At 51.3% G+C, this 23,113-nt stretch overlaps 1 pseudogene; it reads right to left on the reverse strand.

Moving 5' to 3' along the window:
* Window positions 1–18,241: 18,241 nt before the first annotated feature.
* Window positions 18,242–20,660, reverse strand: LOC146424137 (serine/threonine-protein kinase pim-1-like; annotated as a pseudogene).
* Between the last annotated feature and the right edge of the window lie 2,453 nt (window positions 20,661–23,113).

The raw sequence follows: 23,113 nt of genomic DNA on the forward strand, positions 1-23,113 counted from the left end.
GTGTCTTTGGAGGGATTGATGGGAAACACCCTTTCTGTTTTCTCACCTTGTGCTCAGCAGCTGGGAGAACCACAGATTCCTCCTGCCCTGCCCCAGCTTGAACCTGGCAGGGTTCTGCAATAGGGGAACAGGGCATGTTGCTGGTGGCTCAGCTGCCAGCACCAGTGCTAGCCTGTGTGGAAGGCTCATCTGTATGGCTTGAGTCAGCTCCCAGCTGCCAGCATCTGGGCTGTGTCCTGCCCCACATTCATGCTGCCGTCAAGTTGGAGGCCACAAACCTGACACTGACAAGTCCACCTTGCAACCATGTCCTCATGTGCCACATCCACACATTCTTTGAATGCCTCCAAGCATGGCAATTCCACCAAGTCCATGGGCAGCCAGTGCCAGTGCTTGACAACCCTTGCAGTGGAGAATATTTTCCCTAATATCCAGTCGAAACCAGTCCTGGCACAACTTGAGGCCATTTCCTCTTGTCCTGTCCCTTGTTCCCAGAGAGCAGAGCCTGAGCCCCACTTGGCTGCACCCTCCTTTCAGGGAGCTGTGCAGAGCCAGAAGGTCCTGCCTGAGCCTCCTCTTCTCCAGGCTGAGCTCTCCCAGCTCCCTCAGCAGCTCCTGGTGCTCCAGGCCCTTCTCCAGCTCCCTTCCCTTCTCTGCACCTGCTCCAGCCCCTCAGAGTCCTTCTTGTCAGGATGGGCTCAAAACAATCCTGGGTTTGCAGTGCCTTAAAGAGAGGGATAATGGCAGTGCCCAGTACAGAGGGATAATGGTTTCTAACAGCTTCCTCCTGGATGCCTGAGCAGTACTAGCATGGCTGCATGGACACAACTAGCTCTGAAGGCTTTTCTGCCACATGCACTCATGTCCCATTGCTTTGTGATGTGATGCTTTCTCTGATTCTCACACAGCCTGGTCACTCTTTGCAGCAGCATTGTGCCTGATCAGCCTATTCAAGCAGCAAAGAGAAATGGGGGGCCTAGTGCTCCTCCCCTTTTTTAATTGCATCCAGCAAATATTTTGTCAGTTGCCATGTGCTTTTGAATTCAATGAGAATCTGCTCATCACACTGTTTGAAAACACTTATGCATCCCAGCTTGGTACATTCATAGGAAACAATGAAAATGAAAGGTTGGTAAGGATGGTTGATTTGAATCCTTTAAGTGTTGGGCTGAATGTGACAAAAAGGTCATGGAGTCATGGAATGGTTTTTGTTGGAAGGATCCTTGAAGATGATCTAGTTCCAAAGTCCCTGCCATGGGTAGGGACACCTTCCACTAGATCAGGTTGCTTCAAGCCCTGTCCAACCTGGCCAAAAATCTCCACCCACCACCAGTTTTAGTCTCTTACACAGAAACTCTTCCATAAAGGGGTCAAAAGCTGGAGTTTGACATGAGTCCTAGCTGTGGGAAGCCTGGAGGAGAAGGTCAAAGCAAGCAGAGCACACAGTTGGCAAGTCTGGGCCTCACCTGTCCGGGAGGAATGTGACTCTGTAGCCTGGTGGCTCTGACAGCCCCAGGTACAGCCCTGAATGAGGCTGCTGGGAATAGCAAACAGGATGAGGACTGGAGCCTCCCACAGCTGCCAGAGAGGTTTGGATTCCTGTTTTGAGCTTGGCAGTTACAGAATCACAGAATCACGGGGTTGGAAGAGACCTTCAAGATCACCGAGTCCAATCCATGGCCTAACACCACCTCAACTAAACCATGAGTTCTGCCCTCAGGACTCCTGACTCCATTAAGGCCATGTCTGATGGGCTCCTGCTTAACTGAAGGCCACTGAACAAGCAGGGGAAAAGAGAAGTGATGCTCCAGAGGAGGAAGGCAATTTAAAGCTTCCTGTAAACCTCTCTTAAGTAAACAGGGCTTAGAAGAGACTCTGTCGCCTTCTGCAAGGCTGCTCAATTAGTCCTCTGCAAAACCAAGTTTGACATGAAACCAGTAAGATAAAATTTGGAGGGTTATTGAATGTTACGTGTAATAACCTGCCTGTCCCATCTGAGCACCTGGGAGCACAGAGAGGGTTTGAAGTCATGTTAAGCTGGTGCTGTCTGAAGCATTCACAGGAGTGGTGAATCTCCTGCCTGGCTGGCAGTTCAATCTGCTAGTGCAGGCAGAATGAAATTTGGTGGAATCTAATGAACAGATTGTAATGTGGAACTCCTGGAGGTGGGATTCCCCCAGGGAAACAGCACTGCTTGTTCTGTGTTCTCAGTTCCTTCCTGCCACCACAGGGACCTGTCAGACGTGACCATTGCAGCAATAACACTGCTTTTATGTGCTCACAAATTCCATTTCCATCCTTCCCTGACCTCTCAGCTCTCCCTTAACACAGGAGCTTGATCCCTTTCCAAACCTGGCACTCAAAGCACTGTGAGGAGGTGACCCACTCTTCACCTGGACAGCAGGCAGCCAACTTCCACCAACTTACAGGTGTTAGTTCCCCATCATTTAGTCAACACTGACTGTGATCAGCCAGGTTGAGTAAATTGCTTTAGGTTTACACCCTGTGCCATGATGCTGACAGCTACTGAAGGGGAAAAACTTGTGGCTGCCTAGTGTGTGTGGTCCTGACAACAGGAGTGTTTGCAGATCAAAGTGTAGAAAACTAACTTGCTCCTGTGGCTTTCTTGGGGCTAACCTGGAGCTGCACCAAAAGACTCTCCCCGTGGACCTGGGTGAACACATCTGAAGAGCTGAGCAAATTCCACAATCCACTTTTTGAGGACAACAGCTGTGTCTTCTGGCCCTCCATGTCCGAGGGGGAACTACAGGTCTGGGAGGATAAACTGTGTTTGCTTTTCCTGTTGCAGACAATATCTTTGTGACTATTTGTCAGACTTCATTACTGGCCATTCTGGAGAATCCATGTGCAGTGGGTTCCCTACTGCAGAAACTTTCTCCATCCCATGCGTACTGAAGCGTTAGTAACAGTGAAACAAGCAGGTTGTCATGTGTCCCGGGTTAATGATAAAACTCTCTCTCCTCCGAGAGCGAAGGGCCCCGACACCCCCTCCCCCACCCCCAACAGAACCTCTTAGATGGAAGTGAAGAAAAAACTATTTATTTTAACAAAACCACGCAAAGTGCCCTACAAGGCACAGGGGAAGGGGAAAAAACAAGGTGAAAGGCAGTTATTCAACCTGATTAAAAAGTCCTTTTCTCAGACGCAGTCCCTCTCCTCCTCGCCCCCCACCCGGGGCCGGGTGGAGCTCCCTGGAGAGCTCTGCTGTCCTCTGGCCCTCCTGGGTCTCCGGGTGGCAAAGCAGATCGAAGAGAAGGGGTCCAAACGAGGAAAAAGAAGAAGAATGGAAAAAACGGGAACAGAGCTCACTCCGACCCCCGTCCAGCACGCAGTCTCTGCCGGGCGACGAATCCTCCCCCGGAGCGAGGCTTGGAGAAAATGTTTTCAAAACAACCCGCGTTTCTCTCTGCGGCTGGGTGCAGTTAAAGAGACAGGACCACACATTTTTACACATTTTTTTCTTTCTTGGGCATATAAGCCAACGATAGGGGATAAAGGATTATCATATCATCAATCCAAGACATCATGGCAGGGTGGAGACTGAAAATGGGTTGGTCTGATAAGTATATGAGTGAAAAAAGGAATGAAACCCCCTCATTTTCCTTTTATTAACCTTGTTTAATAGAATGGTGAACTTGGAGAGGAGGGTCAGTATTTGCAACTGCTTTTTAGGGGAGAGGGAAAGGGAAGAAAGTGCCAACTGTGTGAACCTTACTTGAGAGCTGATGGAAGATGAATAACCTTCATGAATTCCAACTTGTATCAAGAAACCTTTGTGACTTGTGTCTCTCTGGGCTTCCAGATATCTTGTCACAGTGGAACAGGAACAAGATCCTTGATGAAGCCAAAGAAAGTGAGTTTGACATCCAAATATCACAGAAGGAAATTGAGGAGATCAGTACAAAGGTGGCAGAGATGAAGAAACCATGAGCTGGCAGAGCTTTGCCTCAGGCCTTCCCTTCCCTGACCTTGCCTTCCCTTTATATGATAGAGTAAACATGGGAAAGTGCCTGTGTTGCTGAGCCCTTGGGTACAGCTGACCCTCAGCCCTCCCACTGCTGAAGCCTTCCCTCCATGCACCTCCATGCACCTCCATGCACCTCCATGCACCTCTGTGCTTTTTTGGGAGGGATCTGTGTTTTGTTTACAGAAGATACACACAGTTGGGCACAATGTCCCTTCTTGGCAGCTTTTCTGTCTCAGAATTGTATACAGTGTCAGCAGAAGCTGGAACTCTTCCATCCAACTGTGTGGATGATCAGGATGGGCCAAGAGACAGGAATTCTTCAGCTTTTGTTGGACTTTTTCTGGTTTTGTTGAACTCTCTAAACAGTCACAGGAGTAAAATACAGAGTTCTATAGAGATAGGGAAAGGCGATAGTAGGTAAGGGAGCTTAGTTCTTCAGTCTCCTAGAAAAACTAGAAATGGTTAAAATCCAATTCCAGGTTCTGCCAATCTACACAGTACTCTCAGTAGGCTTCACATCCAACACTTAGGATTTTGTGTTCAGCATTGGCTTGGGAGCAGGAAATTAAATACCAAACCTGAGCAAGACATTTCAGAGCAATACAGAATTGAAGCAGGGATTTTGCTTCTAATGTTTAAGCCTTGACTATACATAAAACACTCTTAAAGGTTATGCAATTTCCTAACACAGTAATTACAGCTTGAGGTAAAGAACAGAGAAGCAGAGAGGGTTTTTTTGATCTTTTGGAATTTGGGAGAATCTGGGGGTTTTAGTGGTATTTGGTGCAGTTTTCTCCATTGCTTTGCACTCCAAAATATAAGAGGGATCGATCTGTCACCTCAAAACCACTCAATGCCCCTGAAAACCACTCCGTGCCAGCCCAAAATTACTGGATTCCTCAGCCCCTCAGGGTGGAATGGGGTTGGAAGGGGATTGGGTGAAGTGGGATGCAAATCAGGAGGGGTGAGTTTGGCATTGGGTGGGGCAGGATGGGTGGGATGGGGATTGGGAGGGGTGGAATAGGAAAAATAGGGCTTGAGAAGAGCGTATTGATTTCCAAGAGGGGTGGGATGTGTTTTTGTGGGGATTGGGAGAGTGGGGCAGGGTCTGGAATGAGACAGCTGAAGGAAGGTTGGGGGTGATGAAGGGAGGGAGAACCAGTTCTTCAGTGGATGTTTGAGTATTCCACCTTCCTGAAGGGCTTTTGGGGTATCCCACATTTTGGAGGTGGTTTTGTACTCCTGAATTCTTGGGGTGTTCCTGTGAGCAGCTCCATGGAGCCCCAGTGCCAGGGGTGCTTGCCATGGGCACGAGCTCAGAGCTGTAGCCAGAGTCCATTGCCTCGGTGCTGGAGAGCAGAGAAATGCTGGATGGCCCCAAACATCTGGAGTGTGTGTTTGGGGTTGCAGGGCAAGTTCTGCATAGGTGGGGCATTTGGTCACTGGCCCAGCCCAGCCACTGCAGCCTCTGGTCCAGCCCCAAAGTGGATGCCAAGCCCCTGGCACCCCAAAACCCCCACCTGTGAGAGGGAGCAGAGCAGGTAAAGGCTGTGACACAGGTGTGACACTGACACGTCCCACGGCCCCGGAGGTCACAGCAGCTGAGATGGAGCTGGATCCAAGGCCCTGACTGTGGATCTCAATCTCTCTCTCTCTCTATTTTCTCCTGACTTCTGCTTCTCAAAATCTGGATAACTTGAAGTTGGATGGGTTAGAGTTTGCAGTGACAGTGCTTTGTGAATTGCATTACTGTAATTCCATCTTAAATGGAAGCTATCAGCTAAGTGAAATACTCTTCCTCTGTTAAATTGTTACATCATTGGTTATAAGTTAGGTTAAATACAGTTAAGAGCTGTTCTTCTAATAAGTTATTCATTTTAAGATATAAGTTTAGTTTACAGTATAAGTGAAGTTCTGTTGAGTTTGAGGGTCTCAAGCTTTTAGGCCATACTTTGCAGCAGTGCAGAACCTGAAAGCAGCTCTCCCCTGCTGCAGGGGGTGGGCTGTCCCAGAACCGGAACACGCAGGATGGTCATTCCATGGCCACGAGCTGTGGGGCTGGTCAGACGCGGTCCTTGTAGAAGCGTCGCAGGTTTAGAAAGGCAGCTGTTTGGTTCCTGGTCTCCATGGTGTTTCTATTGTGGAAAACAGGGGAGGAGTGGGGAGACGGGAGGGGGAAGGGAAAAAAAGGGAGGGTACAGGTTCCATACGAGCCCAGAACCAATGAGGCCCGTTCCGGAGCTGGCTGGGGTTTTTATCTCTAGGGATGGGAGGCGGTCCTGACTCACATCCAGTCAGAAGGTGTCAGGGGGGCGGGGTCAGGGACAGGAAGAACACACGTTACAACAATACTCATCTCTTCCCTCACTGTCTTTTTTCAGAGGCACTCACACACACACACGCAGTGCCGGTTTTCAGCTCCTTTCTGGTTTGATTGCCTGAATTTCCTTGGTTTCATTGTTGCTTTTTTCCCTTGGTGTGCCTGAACTGTCCAGTCAGGAGCAGAGTGACTCTTGCCAAGGAACTTTCTCATGCTGTCACTTATTATTAAACCTGATTTTTACTGATCCCTCGCTGGGGATTTTTTAAGTGCTCTCAAGCCCTCATTCGTAAGAGGGTGAAGGAGCCCTGGGCCAGGCTCTCACCCTGGGGGACACGGGGACACTGCTGGGGGGTCCCTGTCCCCCTCACTCAGCCCCCAGGGCCCTGTCCCCCCTGTCCCTGTGTCAGGCTCTGGGGGTCTATCTCATGGAATGTCCTCTGGGGGAGGCTGTGGCACTGGGGGCAGGGGGGACCTGGGGGGACAGGGGACCCTGCTGTGCACGAGCAGCGTTGGACTTCTCTGGGGGAAACTGTGAGGGGGGGCTGGGGTGGAGTCACCTCCCCAGTGACCTCACACAACTACCCTGTGATGTCACACTGCTACCTGTGATGTCACAGTTCCCAATGTGATGTCAAACAATCTGCCCTCGGGTGTCACACCAGCATTCTGCGACATCACAACCTGCTCTGTGATGTCACAACCCAGCTGGGATGTCACCCAGCAACCCTGTGATGTCACAAGCCACTCTGGGATTTCACAGCCTTCTCTGTGACATCACACAGCCTGCTCCATGATGTTACAAAGCCACACTGGGATGTCACATCCTGCTCTCTGATGTCCAACAGAGCCATCCTCTATGATGGCAGAGTCTGCTCTGCAGCCGCACAGCCCTCTTTGTGATGTCACAACCTACTCTGTGTCACAGCCTGCTTTATGATGTCACATCACCACCATGTGACATTACATCCTGCCCAATGATGTCACACAACCAACCGGTGATTTCACAGCCCAGTCTATGATGTCACAGCCAGCTCTGTGATGTCTCAACCCACTCTGTGATGTCACAGCCCTCTGTCTGGCTTGATCAGAGAAGCTGTGCCTTGATGTCTGAGTGGGGATAACCCTGGTCTTCAAAGCCCAAACCAATCGTGTCTCTCCTCACTCACCTGGGACCTGCTTTGCTTGCACAACTGGCTGCACTCAAGCAAAGAGGGGTTTTTATACTTTATTTTTTGAAGCAATCTCAAACTCCTAAGTTTCCCCACTGAAAACAGACACCCTCCTCAAGTGTGTGCCAAGCCCAAGCTGCCACCAAGGAGGTTCCCCTTCCCCAAGGCAGAACCCTGCAAGGAATGTTTTAGACACACATGAAGTTCTGCAATAAACACAAATCCAGAGTTGGCTGAAGGCACAATTAGAGCGACTGCTAAAGGACAGACAAGCTTTGAACTCCTTGCAGATCAAAGCACCAAGGGGATTGTTGAGAAGTGTGTGAGTGAGCCAAGAGTGAGGGGAAGGGAAATGCAGAGAGCCCTGGAAGTGCTTGTGTGCAGCCAGGCTGCTGGGAAGGGCACTGCAGGCCTGCCCTAGGCCAGCTGTGAGGGTGGATTCTCATGGCAACCTGCACTGGGCCACTGAAAGGGGCTGTTGCCATGGCCACTTCAGTGACCCCACGGCAGCAGCCCATTGCTCAGGGCTGGTGTCATTGCCCAGAGGCACAGGGGATCCATGGCTGGGGTTTGTGCCATGGCCACCTGCCCTGTGCAGCGCTGGCTGGGCAGGCGCCGCGGAACCAGCAGCAAAGCCCAGTGCCAGGGCCAAAGGCCAGGTCAGCCAGACAGAAAGGGTCAGTGCTGGGGACTGTTTCCATGGCAACCACCATAGGGCATCATTGGTACAGAGGTTGCCATGGCAACCAGCACAAAGCCCCCTTCCCACTCTCCAATGCCAAGACAACCTGCAGGAGACACTTTGCTGAGGTTGGGTCCATGGCAAACAACCTTTGCCCTGCTGGGATGGGGATTGTCACGGTCAGAAAGCAGCCTGTGGAGCCGTGGTGATGCTGGATGGCCATGGGGTGCTGCTTTGGGTGGGGCAGAGGGAATTTCCTTCCCAGGGCTTTCCTGGGGCTGTGCTTTGGGGCTGTGCTGAGCACAGGGTTGATCACACACAGATGGTTTTGTTCTCGCTGAGCTTGCACAGAGCCAAGGCCTTTCCTGCCCCTCGTCCAGCCATGCTGGGGAGGGGCTGGGGGTGTGGGGGAGCTTGGGAGGGGACACAGGGGGACAGGTGACCCCAACTGACCCTGGGGATATCCCAGACCACAGGACATCAGGCTCAGTGTAAAATGTGGGGGGAGCAAGGAGGAAGGGGGGACATTTGGAGTGATAGTTCTTGTCTTCCCAGGGAACACTTGGGCAGGAGGGGATCCTGTTTTGCTGGTGGGCAGGGTGAGCACCAAAGACACAGACACCAACTGAAGGAACAGTGTAATTTATGGAATGCAAAAGTGCCAAGAATTACAAAAGGAGAAGCTCAGCAAAGCACATGATCATTAGCAAATTATCACAAATGTAGAAGCTCATCAACAATGCAACCAATCATCACCACAAAAGATTGCCTATAATGATTTAGAAAGATCCATCACCAGTTACCCTCAGACTTTACCATCACCCAGACCCACACATCAGCTGGGGAAGCTGTCACAGCCAAGGGCTGCAGAGCCACTCTGGACACTGGGAATTCCTGCAGGTGTGTCCAGCCACAGGTGAGGCTTCCAACCTCAGCTTGGATAGTGCTGAACAAACAAACTGACAGCACTTCCAGTGCAGGAACATCTGGTTTCATTCTCTCCTCTTGGATTCTCCCAAAGCCTGGCCAGGGCTCAAGGAGGAACCAAGGCAGTTGACTTTGATCCTACACCCCCAAACAAAGCCAGATGTGGCATTGTCTGGTTTCTAAATACAGAAAGGTAAATACAGGTTTCACCAGTGAACAGATACATAGATCATTTTGCTAATAATGCTTTGTTATTGAGCAGATACAAATAACATTTGATTGGAAGATTCATCTAGAGGTCAGCTTTGGCCCAGGGCCTGTTGTTCAGGCCTTGGTAGTTCAACTGGTCCTTTGAGCTACAGACAAACTACAACCTTCATAATAATTCTTTGGATAACAAAGTCTTAGCTTTAGGTATTAGGCGTAAAGGCATTGTCTCTTGTTCTTCAATGAAGTGCTGTTCAAGTTCATTACTCAGAGCTATAATTCACATTCCTTTGATAACTTGCCTAATTGGTTTCTATTCTCTGTTCTTTATCAAACCCTCATTTTTTCTTCAGGCTGTGTGTCGCTGTTGAGCCGCTAGCAGAGAAATAGAAACCCAGGTTCTCAGGCAAGAAAAAAGAGCTTTATTATTTTGATTTCCATATATATAGATTTTTCACAGGTCACCCAGATTGGTCAGTCAAAAACCTTCCCCTAGGCCTAATTGGCCAGGCCTGAACTGCCCAAATCTCAAGACCTTGTTTGCAAAAACATCCAAACTTTATCTTTGTTTATAAAACACAACAAAATGTTCTCACGAGAGAGACCTGTGCTAGCCACAGCTGTGTCTCTTTTCAGCCTAGTCTCAGTGCTCCATTTCTCAGCACAAAGTGTTACAACAACTCTAACATGGAATCATAACACACCAAGTGCACACACTGCAATGATTACAGTGACTGCCACAAATGCATTTCACAGCAGCCTCCAGTTTGGCAGCCATGAAGCCAAGCCCACCAAGAAGAATTTTCTTCTTTCTGCCATTCTTCTACTGCTCTTTCTATTGAGTTCATTCCTGACTGTTGGACTTCAAACCCATCACTGATACAAGTGCAACATTCCTGTCCTAGAATAGCACAGGCTCCTCCCTGGGCAGCAGACAGATAATCCAAGGCCATGTGGCTCTGCAGAGCTCCCATTTGTGTTTGTTGGAGCTCATAGGATGTGCTATTCAATATTTTAGCAGTATCATTTGCTACTTCTAATAATCAATTTAGCTCCTTAACGTAACTCCATAGGACAAGGCAATGCACATGGGGCACAGGGTGAACCAGAATCTTTGGCTTTCTGAAATCAAAGGCACTCTTTGGGTGGAAAATATTTTCATAGCCCCAACTCCTCCCTGTGATTGTTGCCAAAGTACCCAAAAGGGTGGCACTGCAGCTGAGAGTGGTGTAACAGTGACCCTGAGCAGCCCCAGCACCCCAAGCTCTATTGACATTGTGAGAGATGTTCCAGCACAGAAATCCTTTCACATTGTGGCCTCTAGCTATAACAGGGTAGGTTTCTCCTGAAGGCAAATCCTAGTGAATCCTGTAAAATCGATAAATGTATTCCTCTGGTCCACAGCACAGTTAAATTATCCCTTCACTGACTCCACTATGAGTCAGAGCCCATTGAGAGAGTTCTGGTCACCCTGTAGCGTGGACCCTCCAAGGGAATCCTGTTCCTCCCAACATTAATTGAGAACATACCCAGCAATTAGTTACACTGAGTATTTTAGTTACATTAATCTTTATATTTTCCATAAGAATTGTCATGACTAATCCCTTGGTGAAACTCCAGAGGTGTTTCTGGCAAACAAAGATTCTGGTTGACTACCAACATACAACTTACAGACATAAGCAGTACCTTAGTGAGAAGGTTAGTCATTCTTTTTCTTGAATCTCATTTGAGTTAGGAACAATAATTCCATTGTCCATGGAGCTGGCTCCTTTTTAATTCCAGAATAATGCCCCCAAGGTCCTTTGCTGTTCAGCTTCACTGTGGTGTCTGTGGGTAACAAGGCTTGGTGGGTCCTTTCCCCTTCGGCTGGAGAGCTGCCAGCTCCCAGTCCTTGAGGTGCTCCAGGCTCCTGGCTGGAATTCGTGTGGAAGACACTCAGGGTCACATCAGCCTTCACATGGAGCCCTGTGGATCAGAGCATTTTCCAAAGGGAACGTTGGGGCAAACAGGGAGATTTGGTCTGGCAGGATCTGTAAAACAACATCCTATAACATCTACTTGTTCTCCCATACAACACTTGGCTGCAGGGACATATTCCCATTGTTCCTGCCCAGGTTTCAGGATTCAAACAGTGTTTTAGTTTAATGTCTCCAGAGCTGTTACTTCACCTGGCTCAGGAGGGCCATTTGGCCTCTGGACCCACATCTTAGCTCCATTATTAGGACTGCTGGATTCAAACCCTTTATCTCCACAAGCAGTAGAGATTTGCAGTAGATCTCCTTTTTTCATAATTGTTTTTAAAACTACAATATCAATAATGTTCCTACCCTGTCATGGGGTTGAATAATCCAATCTTGTTCACTATTGTTTAACAGAATTACTTGAATTTCTCCTGGATAATCTGCATCAATTCCTCCTCCCATGACATGAACGCCTTTCAAGGCCAAGCTCCAGTGAGCAGTTACCAAACCAAAGTGTCCTGGAGGATCTGAATTCCTGTTTTGGTATCATTAACTGTCATTTGCTTCAGATTTATCCTAATTAATTCCAATGCATAAACATCCAACCCTGCAGCCTGGGGTGGCCCAGTAATTGGCCATCACATCCAGAACAATTTCCCAGGAAGTCCAATTCTCACTGTCCATGGCTGATTTGCAAACTGGGGGCAGCCATGCCCATCAAGGGTTTCCATGTCCCCAGTGGGCTCGTTGTTAAGGATGTGGAGCACATCCATCGGGACACATTCCCATCTCCTCATTTCTTCAACTGCTCTTTGAAAAACCCCTTCATCTGTTCAAACAGCCCTGCAGCTTGTGAACAGTCTGGTATGTGAAAAACTCAGCAGTGTAAATCACTTTCTTTTTCCCAGTAACAGACAAAGCATTCCACATCACAGTATCAGCAAAACCTATAAAAATTGCCAATTTCATCCCTTCCTCCTTTATTCATTATAATCAATTTTGCAGTTTCCCACTGACTTTTGGGTTCTGGTCAATCATATTCTGTAGGATATTTGGTGTGACATCCCTGAGCAGCCAAAGCTAACAAATTAGTACTGTTAGCATTATTTCACATTATTATTTTAAACTATATATAAATATAAATATTATTGTAGTATATATGTATAATTTTATTATTATTGTTGTTGGTTTTATTGGTGTTGCTATTATTATTATTATTATTATTATTTCACTTGAACAAACAAATCTGAGCTCAGGATGAAAACTTTCTTCTGTCACTCCATGTAGGAGCATTCCAACTACAGTTGTTCCTTCTGTTGCTGCTGTTTCCAGTATGCTGCTAACAGAATTCATCCTCATCTTCCGTAGCCCACAAGTTCTTTTCCTTTTTTGAACTGCAATTTTTGGATGCATTTTAATACATCCAGTGGTTCAGCTGCTTTTAACCAACTTCCCCATTGCTCACACAGTGCTCCAACCTCAGCCCACTCCAGAGCCTGCAAACCATAGGGAAGGTCTTCCCATCCAGGAACCTCGCACAGGACTGATTCCTTACATTTACATATAAAAAGTGACATTTGGTGGTGTTCCAGCCACACTAGGCCAATTTTGTTTTACCAGTGGGCAGGGCCAGCACCAAAGACACAGACACCAACTGAAGGAATCAGTGCAATTTCTTGTAGTTCAAAGTGGCAAAGAATCACAATGGGAGAAGCTCAGCAATGCATCCAATCATTCCTAACAAAGATTATGGAAGGGATTTAGAAAGATCCATCACCAGTTAGCCTCAGACTTTACCATCACCCAGACCCACACATCAGCTGGGGAAGCTGTCACAGCCAAGGACTACAGAGCCACTCTGGACACTGGGAATTCCTGCAGGTGTGTCCAGCCACAGGTGAGGCTTCCAACCTCAGCTTGGATAGTGCTGAACAAACAAACTGACAGCACTTCCAGTGCAGGAACATCTGGATTCATTCTCTCCTCTTGGATTCTCCCAAAGCCTGGCCAGGGCTCAAGGAGGAACCAAGGGAGTTGGCTTTGACCATACACCCCCAAACCAGGCCAGATTTCAGATTTTGTGACCTTGTTTAGCTTCTAAACACAGAAAAGTCAATACCTGATCCACTAATGAGTGGATACATCTATCACAGTGCTAATGGCCATGCATATTTTGTTGATGAGTGGATACAAAGATAACCTTTGGGTGGAAGGTTCATGGAGAGGTCACCTTTGGCTCAGGGCCTGTTGTTCAGGCCTCAGTCAGGCCTCTTGTTCAGGCCTTGGCACTTCAGGGATGTGGTTTAGTGCTGGGCTGAGAGTGCTGGGTGAATGGCTGGACTTGATGAGCTCAGAGGTCTTTTCCAACAGAAAGGATTTGATAATTCCAGAATTCTACCTACTGCATTCAGTTTGGTCCATGTTAGCAGCATTAATTTGCTCAGAAAGTTCCCTCTTGGTCAGCTCTTGAGGTCTAAGGCTTCAGGCCCTTTAGCTCCTGGTGTTAAGCTGCTCATGGTGGACGAGACGACTCAGAAAGAAAAACACAGTTCATCCAATTCCTTCTGGGACACTGAGAGGGGAGGGTGTGAAAACAGGAGCATTGCTTGGTGTCAACTCCTCTCTGCCCTTCAGGTCTTTCAGTGCTCCTAAACAGCCAAGAGCTTTCTTCAGGAGTGCAATGAAGCAGCTGTTCCTTCTGCCAGGTCTGGCTCTCTCCAGTCTCTTCACTTGACTGCTTTTGTCCCTCTTGCTGTGCCCTCTGTTCCCCCTCTGCTCGCTGGCTGCTGTCCAGGACTGTGGAACTGGCCCAGATCAAGTGCTCGAGATCCTCATTTCTCCGCCCTTGGAGCTGCCTGGGCACAGCAGCCTTTTCCATCTGCAAGCTCCATGTGGACAGGGAGTCCCCAGCTGCGTTCCTTGCACAACCTGCAGGAGCCCAGGGCCTGCCATCTCAAGTCCCTGCTGGCACTGAGGGCTCCCAGGTGCCTCAGGCTGCTGTGACACCACTGCAAACAGGAGGCAAGAGTGGCAGGGGCTGTGCTCAAAGTCAGCTCCATTTGCTGCTGCTGCTGCTGCTGCTGCTGTGGGGTCATTTGTCCAGCCCTGCCCCAGACTCAGGGATCAGCTCCAGGCACTGCTGCTGCTCCCTCGGGATCAGCCACAATTTGGTTGTTGCTCTCAATGCCAGCAGAAGCAGTGGCTGAAGCAGGAGGTGCTGACAGTGCCCCAAGCCCCGGGGCCAGAGGGAAGGGAGCTGCTTCACCTGAGAACCAGGAGCAAAGGACATTTCTTTCTTAGCACATGTTTTCTGTTTTAGAGAAAAAAAGGAGAAAAGAGAAAAAAACTAGATGAAATGTGAAAGATTAAAACAAACCTCAAGTGTGTAGTGTAAAATCTTCTGTAACTTTGGATTAAGAAGTAACTGATCTTTTGGAAAAGAGAACTCAGTTATTTACTTTGCCAATGTGCTGATAGCATGGATCTATCTTACTAGCTTCAGCAGCCTTTTTTAACAGATTTTGGGGTTTGTTTTCAATATTAAGTTATTTTAAATTCTGGTTGAAGCAATAAGAAATTGCTTTTTTCCCTGCCATTTCCAAGCAGGACTGGGAATCGAAATTCTGCTGATCCCCATCTCATTAAAAAGATGCCCTTCCTTCTCACCCTGTGAATGAGCTGTGCATTCCCTTTGAAATTGTCAGGGGTTTCTTAAAGATGCAAAGTCCCACTTACAGCTTTTTGCTCTGGTTTGGAAGTGGAGAAGGGCAATTCTTCATCCATCAACTCCACTGCACTGTCTTAGGAACAACAGCCCACTCGCCAGGTTTGGCTCACTCGTGGCACTTCTAGAGGAGGAAGAAAGTGCAATTGCACAATTCCAACCCAAAAGGAATGAAAAGTGGCACAGACAAAACATCCTGTGGAGATACAGGCATTCAGCTGGGACTGTGGAGGGTTTGGGTTCTTACCAATTGGATGTGTATCCCTCACTGCAATCTCTGGGCCTGCAGCAGAGTCTCACTCACCTGCACAAGCACAAAGCTCTGTTGGTGTGCTCAGAACAGGCTCGTCTGATGCAAAGCTGTCAGAGCAATGGGAGGGCAGAGCAGGCCCAGCCGTGCCCAGGGCTGAGCCCCAGCAGAGCCCTGGCAGAGCCCAGAGCAGCCTCAGCATCCGCAGAGCCCTGCTGGAAGCAGAGAAACCAGAAACTGCCCATCAGCTGAAGGCTCCTGTCCCCCTTGTCCCAACTGCCTGCAGTGCCCAGGCCATGCTGGCTGAGCTCAGAGCTGTGCCCAAACCTCCCCATCATTGCTGCCTGTGGGAGGAGAGCAGGAGGGCAGGACATGTGCCCAGCCTCCAGCCAGCCATGGCAGATCCACCTCCTCAGCAGCTGCCCAGAGCAGGATGCTCCTGTGCTCGCTGCCATCTCCCCAGAGCCCTCATCCCACCCCTGCCGAGAAGATGGGGATCCACCTTATGGCATCTGCTGCTGGAAGAAAAGCTTCTCCCAAAGGATGTCCTCACCCTTCTCCGAGGGAACATCTGAGCCATTCCACAGCTGGTCCCAGCACTGCCCCATCCAGACCAGACACCAGGGAGAACTCCTCCTTTAAAAACCAAACAGCAAACTAATGAAATTACAAACAAAAAGTGGAAACAAGAAAAAAGTTACATTATCACCATCAGGAGCTCAGGGAAGGACTGACCCCTCCATGCCAGGGAAAAACCCACTCATGGCTGAGGGAAACCAAGGCTTTCTCCCTTCCCCCTTCATTGCTTTCATAAATGTGGTGGTTTTGATTGGTCCAAAACATCAGTGAAGTGTTTTTAACATCTAGGAGAAATTTGGACCCCTCAGAAGCTGTTCTAGTAGGCCTAGGGAGGTGTCTGAGGGGTGGGGCGTGGCACAAAGATGGCTCCTGTGTGTCCTGAGTGCAAGTTCTGGAAGTTTTTACATCAAATCCAGCAGAGCCAATCTCTGATGGCTCTGAAGGTGATGGACATGCTGCTGGCCAAGTTTGGGCCAATTGGAGGTGCTGGTTATGCCTCTGTGAAAACATATTTAAGAAAAAGTCAAAACAAAGCAGGCGCGCACTTCTTTCACTTTGTAGTTGGAGGAGGAGGAGGTGCAGGTGAAAATATGTGAGGGAGAACAGCATGGAGATTGCCAAGGTCAGTGAAGAAGGGGGGAGAAAGAGGTGCTCCAGTGCTTCCAGCACCAGAGCTGAAACTTTCTGCTAGCCGTGGTGGAAGCTATGGGGGAGCCAGAAATTCCTCCTGCAGCCCATGGAGTCCATAAGGATGCAGAAATCCACCCACAGCTCTCTCCAGAGGAGGAGGTGGATGCCTGGAAAAGACTGTGAACCAGTGGGAGTCTCATCTAAGAGTTAAAACTGCAAAAGGCCTTGACTGAGAGAGATAGGCCTTGCTCCTGGCATGGAAGCAGCCAGGCCTCAGCTCGGGAGAGTCTGCACAGCACCTTATGGACAAAAGAACTCATGTTGCAGCAAAAATTCGGGCGGGATGTGTGGCTAGCACAGGTTTTCCCATGAGAAGTTTTCTTGTGTTTTGTAAATAAAGATAAAGTTTGGATGTTTTTGGAACAGTGTCCCAGAACTTGGGCAGTGCAGGCCTGGCCAATCAGGCCTGGGGGAAGGCTTCTGACTGACCAATCTGGGTGACTTTTGAGAACTCTATATATGTGATGAAATCAAAACAATAAAGGTCATTCCTTCTTGCCACTGAGAACCGATGCATTCATTACTCTGCTAGCTGCTCAACAGCGACAGGGATGTTGCTCATGAGATTGGACCCACGCCAAAGAAGTTCCTAGAGGACTGTCTCTCGTGGGAAGGACCCCTGGCTAAATAGAGGACCTCTTTTCCTGATTGGGCTGACCAGAGAACCCCTCAACCTGCCCCTGTCTGTGCTGCTGGTTTGGAGAGAGGGAAGGGAGGGTGAGTGCACAGACTGCTTCTTAAGAGGGTGGGGGTGAGAGCAGAAAACTGTCTGAAGAGAGAGAGAAACAAGTAGAGATAAAGAGTATTTGTAGTAGAAGAATTGTGGTGATGAGTAAATTTGAGAATCTGCTCTGTGGACTGAAAAGAGACCCCACACCCTGCCCCCCCCACCTGGCTTGTGGATTGTAGAGGAGGAAAGGGGGTGAATACTATAGGTTCATAAGAGGGAGGGTGGAGTGAACAAAATAATGTATGAAAAGTATATTTTTGCCTTGCATTTATCCTCCAATTCTGTTAGGTAATTAAACACTTTCTGCAACTTTAAGCTTGAAGCCTGTTTGCCCTTTTTCGTGCGTCCTCCTGGCAAGGTCCTGTCTCAAACCCATGACAATAAAATAATGGTAACCCAGGGCAAATGAGGGCAGTGGAGCAGCCCAGGCCCTTCCTCCCCTGCCAAACAAACCAGCCACTGCACAGCTTCTGCAGTTGAACCTCTGCTCCCACCATGGGGGTTTGTTTTGGTCTGGGTGGCTGCCCCCAGCTCCAGCCCCAGCACAGTGGGTGCTGGGGGCTGTTGGCAGGGCCAGGACCCAACTCCCATTTCATTACCACCCCAGACTATCCCCCAAAGCCCTACCAAAGAGAAGAAGGTGCCAGAATTTAAGTCGATCATCTTCAGCTTGCACATCGCCAGGTCAAGGAAGAGGTTGTCATCCTTGAGGTCCTCCTTGGTGTCTCCAGCAGTAGCTCCACCTGGTACAGCTTCTCCAGGGGCTCGTGCTCCTTCCCTGGGGGCCACACCAGGCTGTCAGTGTTCTGCCCAGGGCCCCAGACAACAATGAACCAGACAAGCGAAACCAGGGTGGATGGTGGCCACCAGTTCTTGCCAGAGCAGATCTCCAGCTCAGCTCCAGCACAAGAGCTGCAAGTTCCCTTCTGATAATCCCTGCTCAGAGCTACAAGCAGGTCAAAAAAAGTCTGGTTTGCTTTGCTTCTTATTGCCAAGAGATGTGTGGAACTCTTACCTGCCAGGCCCCTGGATCAAACCGTGCACGTGGATCTCTTCCTTCTTCTAGGGCACATGAACATCCTGCATCCAGGGATCATCGAAGAGGTCTTCCAGCGATGGCCTGTCCAAGGGTTGCATGGACAGACACCTCTTAATAACATCTTGGCACTCTGTGAAGAGAAACCAGAAAATGCCAGTCCGTTGGAGAAGGGTCCTGTCAGATATGCCCCCTCCCCATTCCCATGCCCAGGCCATGCTGGGTGTGCTCAGAGCTGTGCCTAAACTTCCCCATGGATTCTCTGTTTTGGAGGAGAGCAGGACATGTGCCACCTCCTCAGCAGCTGCCAGAGCGGGATGCTCATGAGCCTGCTGCTCTCTCCCAACACTGGTATTCCCCCTGTGCCACAGAGATGAGGATCCACCTTGAGAAAGCCGTTGTGGGAACAAGATCCGCCCCCAGATGATCTTCCGGCCCCTCCTGAATGGGTGCTTCCCAACGACCAGGTGGTACAGCAGGAGGCCCAGGGACCAGATCGTTGCTGCCTCGCCGTGGTAGCATCTGAGCTGGGTCCATTCTGGTGGGCTGTAGGACAGGGTTCCTGTGGAATACAGATGGAGTTCATCAGGGGATGCTGCTGCTCCCAGAGCCACGCCCCAGCATCCCTGGGCATGTGGGGGCTGCACCAGGGGAACACAGGGTGACCTGCTGCCCTCTCGCCAGAACCTGTTACTCATGGACAAACTTGGGGTTGGAAAAGAAGCCACTGGGGTTGGAATGAGGCAGCAGAAGCCCTGGGGAGGTCCAATCATGACATGCAAAATAAAACCATTTCCAGTGGTGGGATAAACCACTCTCATCCCTCCCTGCATTGCCCCCAAATAACAATTACAAGCCAAGGCAAACAAGGGGACTGGAGCAGTCCAAGTCCTTCCTCACCTGCACACCAAACTGGCTGGGGCATGGGGTCTGACCCCCTCACTGCTGCACTCATTGGGGTTTTTGTTGGACTGGCTGCCCCAGCCCCAGCCCAGGGCACAGTGGGAGTGAAGGTGCTCAACAGGGCTGCAAGCTGCCCCCCTTCTACCCCCACCCAAAAGTAACTTTGCTGAAGAGTTAATCCCATGCCTGGAAGCTAGAGAGGAGGCCCTGGTGCTACACCCAGGCTGGGCCATGAGATGCCCAGGAGCATCCCCTGGGAGGGCTCACCTGCAAATTGGGTGTAGGCTGTGTCTTGGAGGAAGGTGCCACAGCCAAAGTCAATCAACTTGGCCTGTCCGGTGCACAGGTCGATGAGGATGTTCTGTGGTTTAATGTCCCTGTGCAGCACCCCGCAGCTGGTGCAGTGCCGCACGGCCTCCAGCACCTGGCGGAACATCCCCCGTGCCTCCTCCTCCGGCAGGAACCTCCGCTCTGCCAGGAAATCCCAGAGGTCCTGACACCGCTCCGGGCGCTCCAGCACCAACAGGTAGTCGTTGGGGAGCTCAACCCACTCCAGGAGCTGGACGATGCCATGGAACCCAGTGGACACTTTGTCCAGCAGCACGATCTCCAGGGGTGCTCTGGTGCCATCGGGCTGCAGGAGGACCACGATGGCATCAGTGGGGCTGAAGCTGTGTCGGGGCTCTGGAACCCCTCACCCTGCCCGAGATGCTCTGCATCCCGCGCTCACCCCTCGCCTGCTCTCCCTCCAGGACTCCTGGCGGTTTCCACCCTGCCGGGCCCAGGCTTATCCCCACCCGGCACGGCCCGGGTTCTGCCGCTGGCCCCGCGCACTCACCAGCTCGCCCCAATGACGGATGCGGTTCCGTGAGACACTTTTGATGGCCACCTGCAAGCCAAGGGGAGCAGCAGGCTCAGCTCGCTGCCCGCTCTTCTCCTCCTCCTCCGCCCGCCCTGCCGAGCCCCACCCTCCTCCTCCTCCTCCTCCTCCTCCTCCGCTAGCCACTCACCGGGGCTCCGTCCGCTAGCCGCGTCCCCGCGTAGACGCTGCCGAACCCGCCTGTCCCCAGCAGCTCACCCAGCCGGTATCGCTCCTGCAGGGCCTCCTGCGCCTTCCCTGCGGGCGACACGCGGCCGTCAGCGCTCGGCCCGGGGCCACACACGGCCCCCGACTGCCTCTCAGCCGCCCCGGGCCGGGCATCCCCGTCTGAACGGGGCACGGGCGGCTCGGGGCCGGCGGCCGGACTGCCGAGCGGCGGAGCTCGGGCTGGGGAAGGCGCAGCGGAGGCGGCGGGAGCGGCCGAGCCGCGTGTGTCCTCCGCGGGCCCCGGGAGGGGGCGGAGCCGGGATCGGGTTCGGGGCTGGGGCTGGGGCTGGGGTCGGCACCGGACCCTGCGTCGGGACAGCCGGTGCCAGGCTCGGGACAGGCGGAGCCAAAGGGTGACGATGCCGCCCCAGCCCCAGCCACTGATGCCCGCCCAGCAGCGCCATAGCCAGGCTCGCCAGAGCCGGGCGGAGGCGAGAGCGCGGCGGGACGCCCAGGGGCGGGGAGGTGGCAGCCCCGGCCGGGGCTGGGGGCGAGCCTGGGGCATGGCCCGGGCTGGCAGGAGGAGAGGGACACCGGGAAAGGAGGGGACACAGGGAAAGGGACAGCGGGAGAGGAGGCGGGGAGTGGGATAGAGACACCGGGAGAGGCTGCGGGACACTGACGGAGGGTGAGGGACAGCGGGAGAGGGAAAGGAGGAGCGGGAGAAAGGGACGGAGAGGGTCGTAGATTGCTGCTGCTGCTATCGCTGCCGCCGCTGCTTTCGCTGCCGCCGCTGCTGCCACTGCCGTCGCTGCCGCCGTTGCAACTGAAGCTCCGGGGCCGTTAGTCCCAGTGGCCATATGTCCGAGTGGCCGTTTGTCCGTTCCCCGCTCGCCCCCGCGCGCCCCACGGCCGAGCCCCGCGCGCCCCCGGGGGCAGCCCCTGAGTCTGTCCAAACACGGGAACTTTGCCGTGTTCAGCCCAGGTCCGGAGGCTTGACTGCTGCACAGTGGCACAGCAATCCCCTTGGCTGCTCTGTGCATTGTCCCTGCTGAGGGTCAAACACTAGTGGAGCACATTGCCTGACTCTAGAATTCGTGCCTCACCCAAGCACTGCAATTATGTCTCCAGCATTGCTTTCCAAGCAAAACAGGGGAAGACAACATGTGTGTAACTCATGGTTTTTCAGAGAGTCTAAAACTTGCTAAGTCATAGATCTTAGAGGTGAGGTCCATTTGCAATTAATGGCATGGAGAAGTGTTGCAACATGGAAAAGAGAAGCATAAAAGTTTTCAGGAAAGTCAGACGTCTTCCTTGTCCTAGTTTTGTTATGGGCAGCCCTGGCTCCCTCTTTTCTGGGGAAGCTCTTCCAGATCAGCCACTCTAAGGCAGCCCTGGCCAGGGCACAGGGAACCTGGCCCTTGGCTTGCTTTTCTCTTTGCTTTTCTCCCTGGTGGGAGGGGATGGAAAGGGGGCTTAGGCAGGATGCTCCCCCTCACCTGCGCGGTGACAACTCCCCTGGCCCATCCCAAAGTACTGAGGGTTGGCTTGATACTCCTTCCTTGGACTGGAGAAGAAAAAGAGGTTTTGATGTCTAAGAGCAGGTTTTGCAGAATGCCCAATGGCAGCTGGAGGTTGTTCCTCAGCTGGAGAAGCATGTCAGCAGCTGGAGAGCAGCTCCAGATCAGCAAAGGCCAGAGCAGCGAGAGCGGTGTCTGGTGCTGTGAGCATGTGGCAGGGCTGGGCAAGGGCTGTGGGGCCAGGTGTCCTCTCCATGCCCCCCCAGCTGATGGTTGATGCTCCTCTGGCAGGGGAAGGAGTTCTTAGTGCATCAGGGGAGCATGATGTGGCCAAGTGGACTGCAAGATGCCTGTGGTCCTCCCCAGCCTGGAAGCATGTTTCAGGCAGCTCAGGCAGTTTTTGCTGGGGGAGAAAAGGTGGCCAGGTGCATCTCTGCTGGGAGCTGCTGCTGCTGCTTTGTGCTGCTTGTAGCACAGAGCTGCTCCTTTATGTACTTGGGGGTATCAGGGAGGGAAGTGTGGTGCAAAGAGCAGGGACAGCCTGGTGAGGGTGACAGGCACTGTGTGGGAGCCAAAGGCTGGCTGCTGTGGAAGGCTTCATGAGCTACAGTGCTGAGCTGATAGAAAAATATGTTTCTCTGCTGTAAAGTGCCAGAGTTGCTTCCATGGAGGCTCTTTAATTTCCTCCTCACTCATCCTAGTGGTGAAGTCCCCATTGGCTGATCAGTGGAGGGTGCCCATGCTGGGCTCCCAGGGAGAGGCAGATTCTGTGTGCAACAGCTCTGTAGGACAAGGCTGGAGCTGCTCGGCAATGTGGAGAACCTTTTCCAGCCTGCCTGTTCATGGCAAACCAGAGTCCTCTAAAGCCTGGCTCGTTTCTAAAGGTGGTGGTTGTTCACTGTTATATTTATTGATGAGCCTCTAGCATAGCTATTTTTTCCTCTACTATGACCAGTGTTGCAGACAGTCCCGCTAGCTGCACTTTGGTAGCTGAAACTGCCCACCCACTTGTAACCGTCGATGGAAGATGTTGGGGTTTTGAGTGTTCTGGACTAAAAGCAATAATAACTAGTGCCTTAATGCAGGCTGCCTCTCGTCTGCTCTAGCCCTGTGAATAGAAGTGGGAGCCAGGCTTCAAGTCCTTTCCAAATGTGATTGGACTTATTCTGCTGAAGGAACAAAAATCAACTACATCATGTATTGACAAGGTAAATACTGGTTCTTTCTGCTTCTCTCATCGTTTCTAAAGACATTCACACCCTTTTCTGCTCCCAGCCGGGAGACTGAGCAGCTCCTGGGAAGAGCAGGGCACATCAGGCACGGCTCTCCTCCACCACCCTTGCATGGCACTGGCCTTGGCGAATGCCAAAGCCTGGCAGCTCTGCAGTTGCTGGCAG

Source organism: Lichenostomus cassidix, unplaced genomic scaffold, assembly GCF_008360975.1.
Source record: "Lichenostomus cassidix isolate B80296 unplaced genomic scaffold, HeHo_3.0 HiC_scaffold_42, whole genome shotgun sequence".
NCBI classification, from domain to species: Eukaryota; Metazoa; Chordata; class Aves; order Passeriformes; family Meliphagidae; genus Lichenostomus; species Lichenostomus cassidix.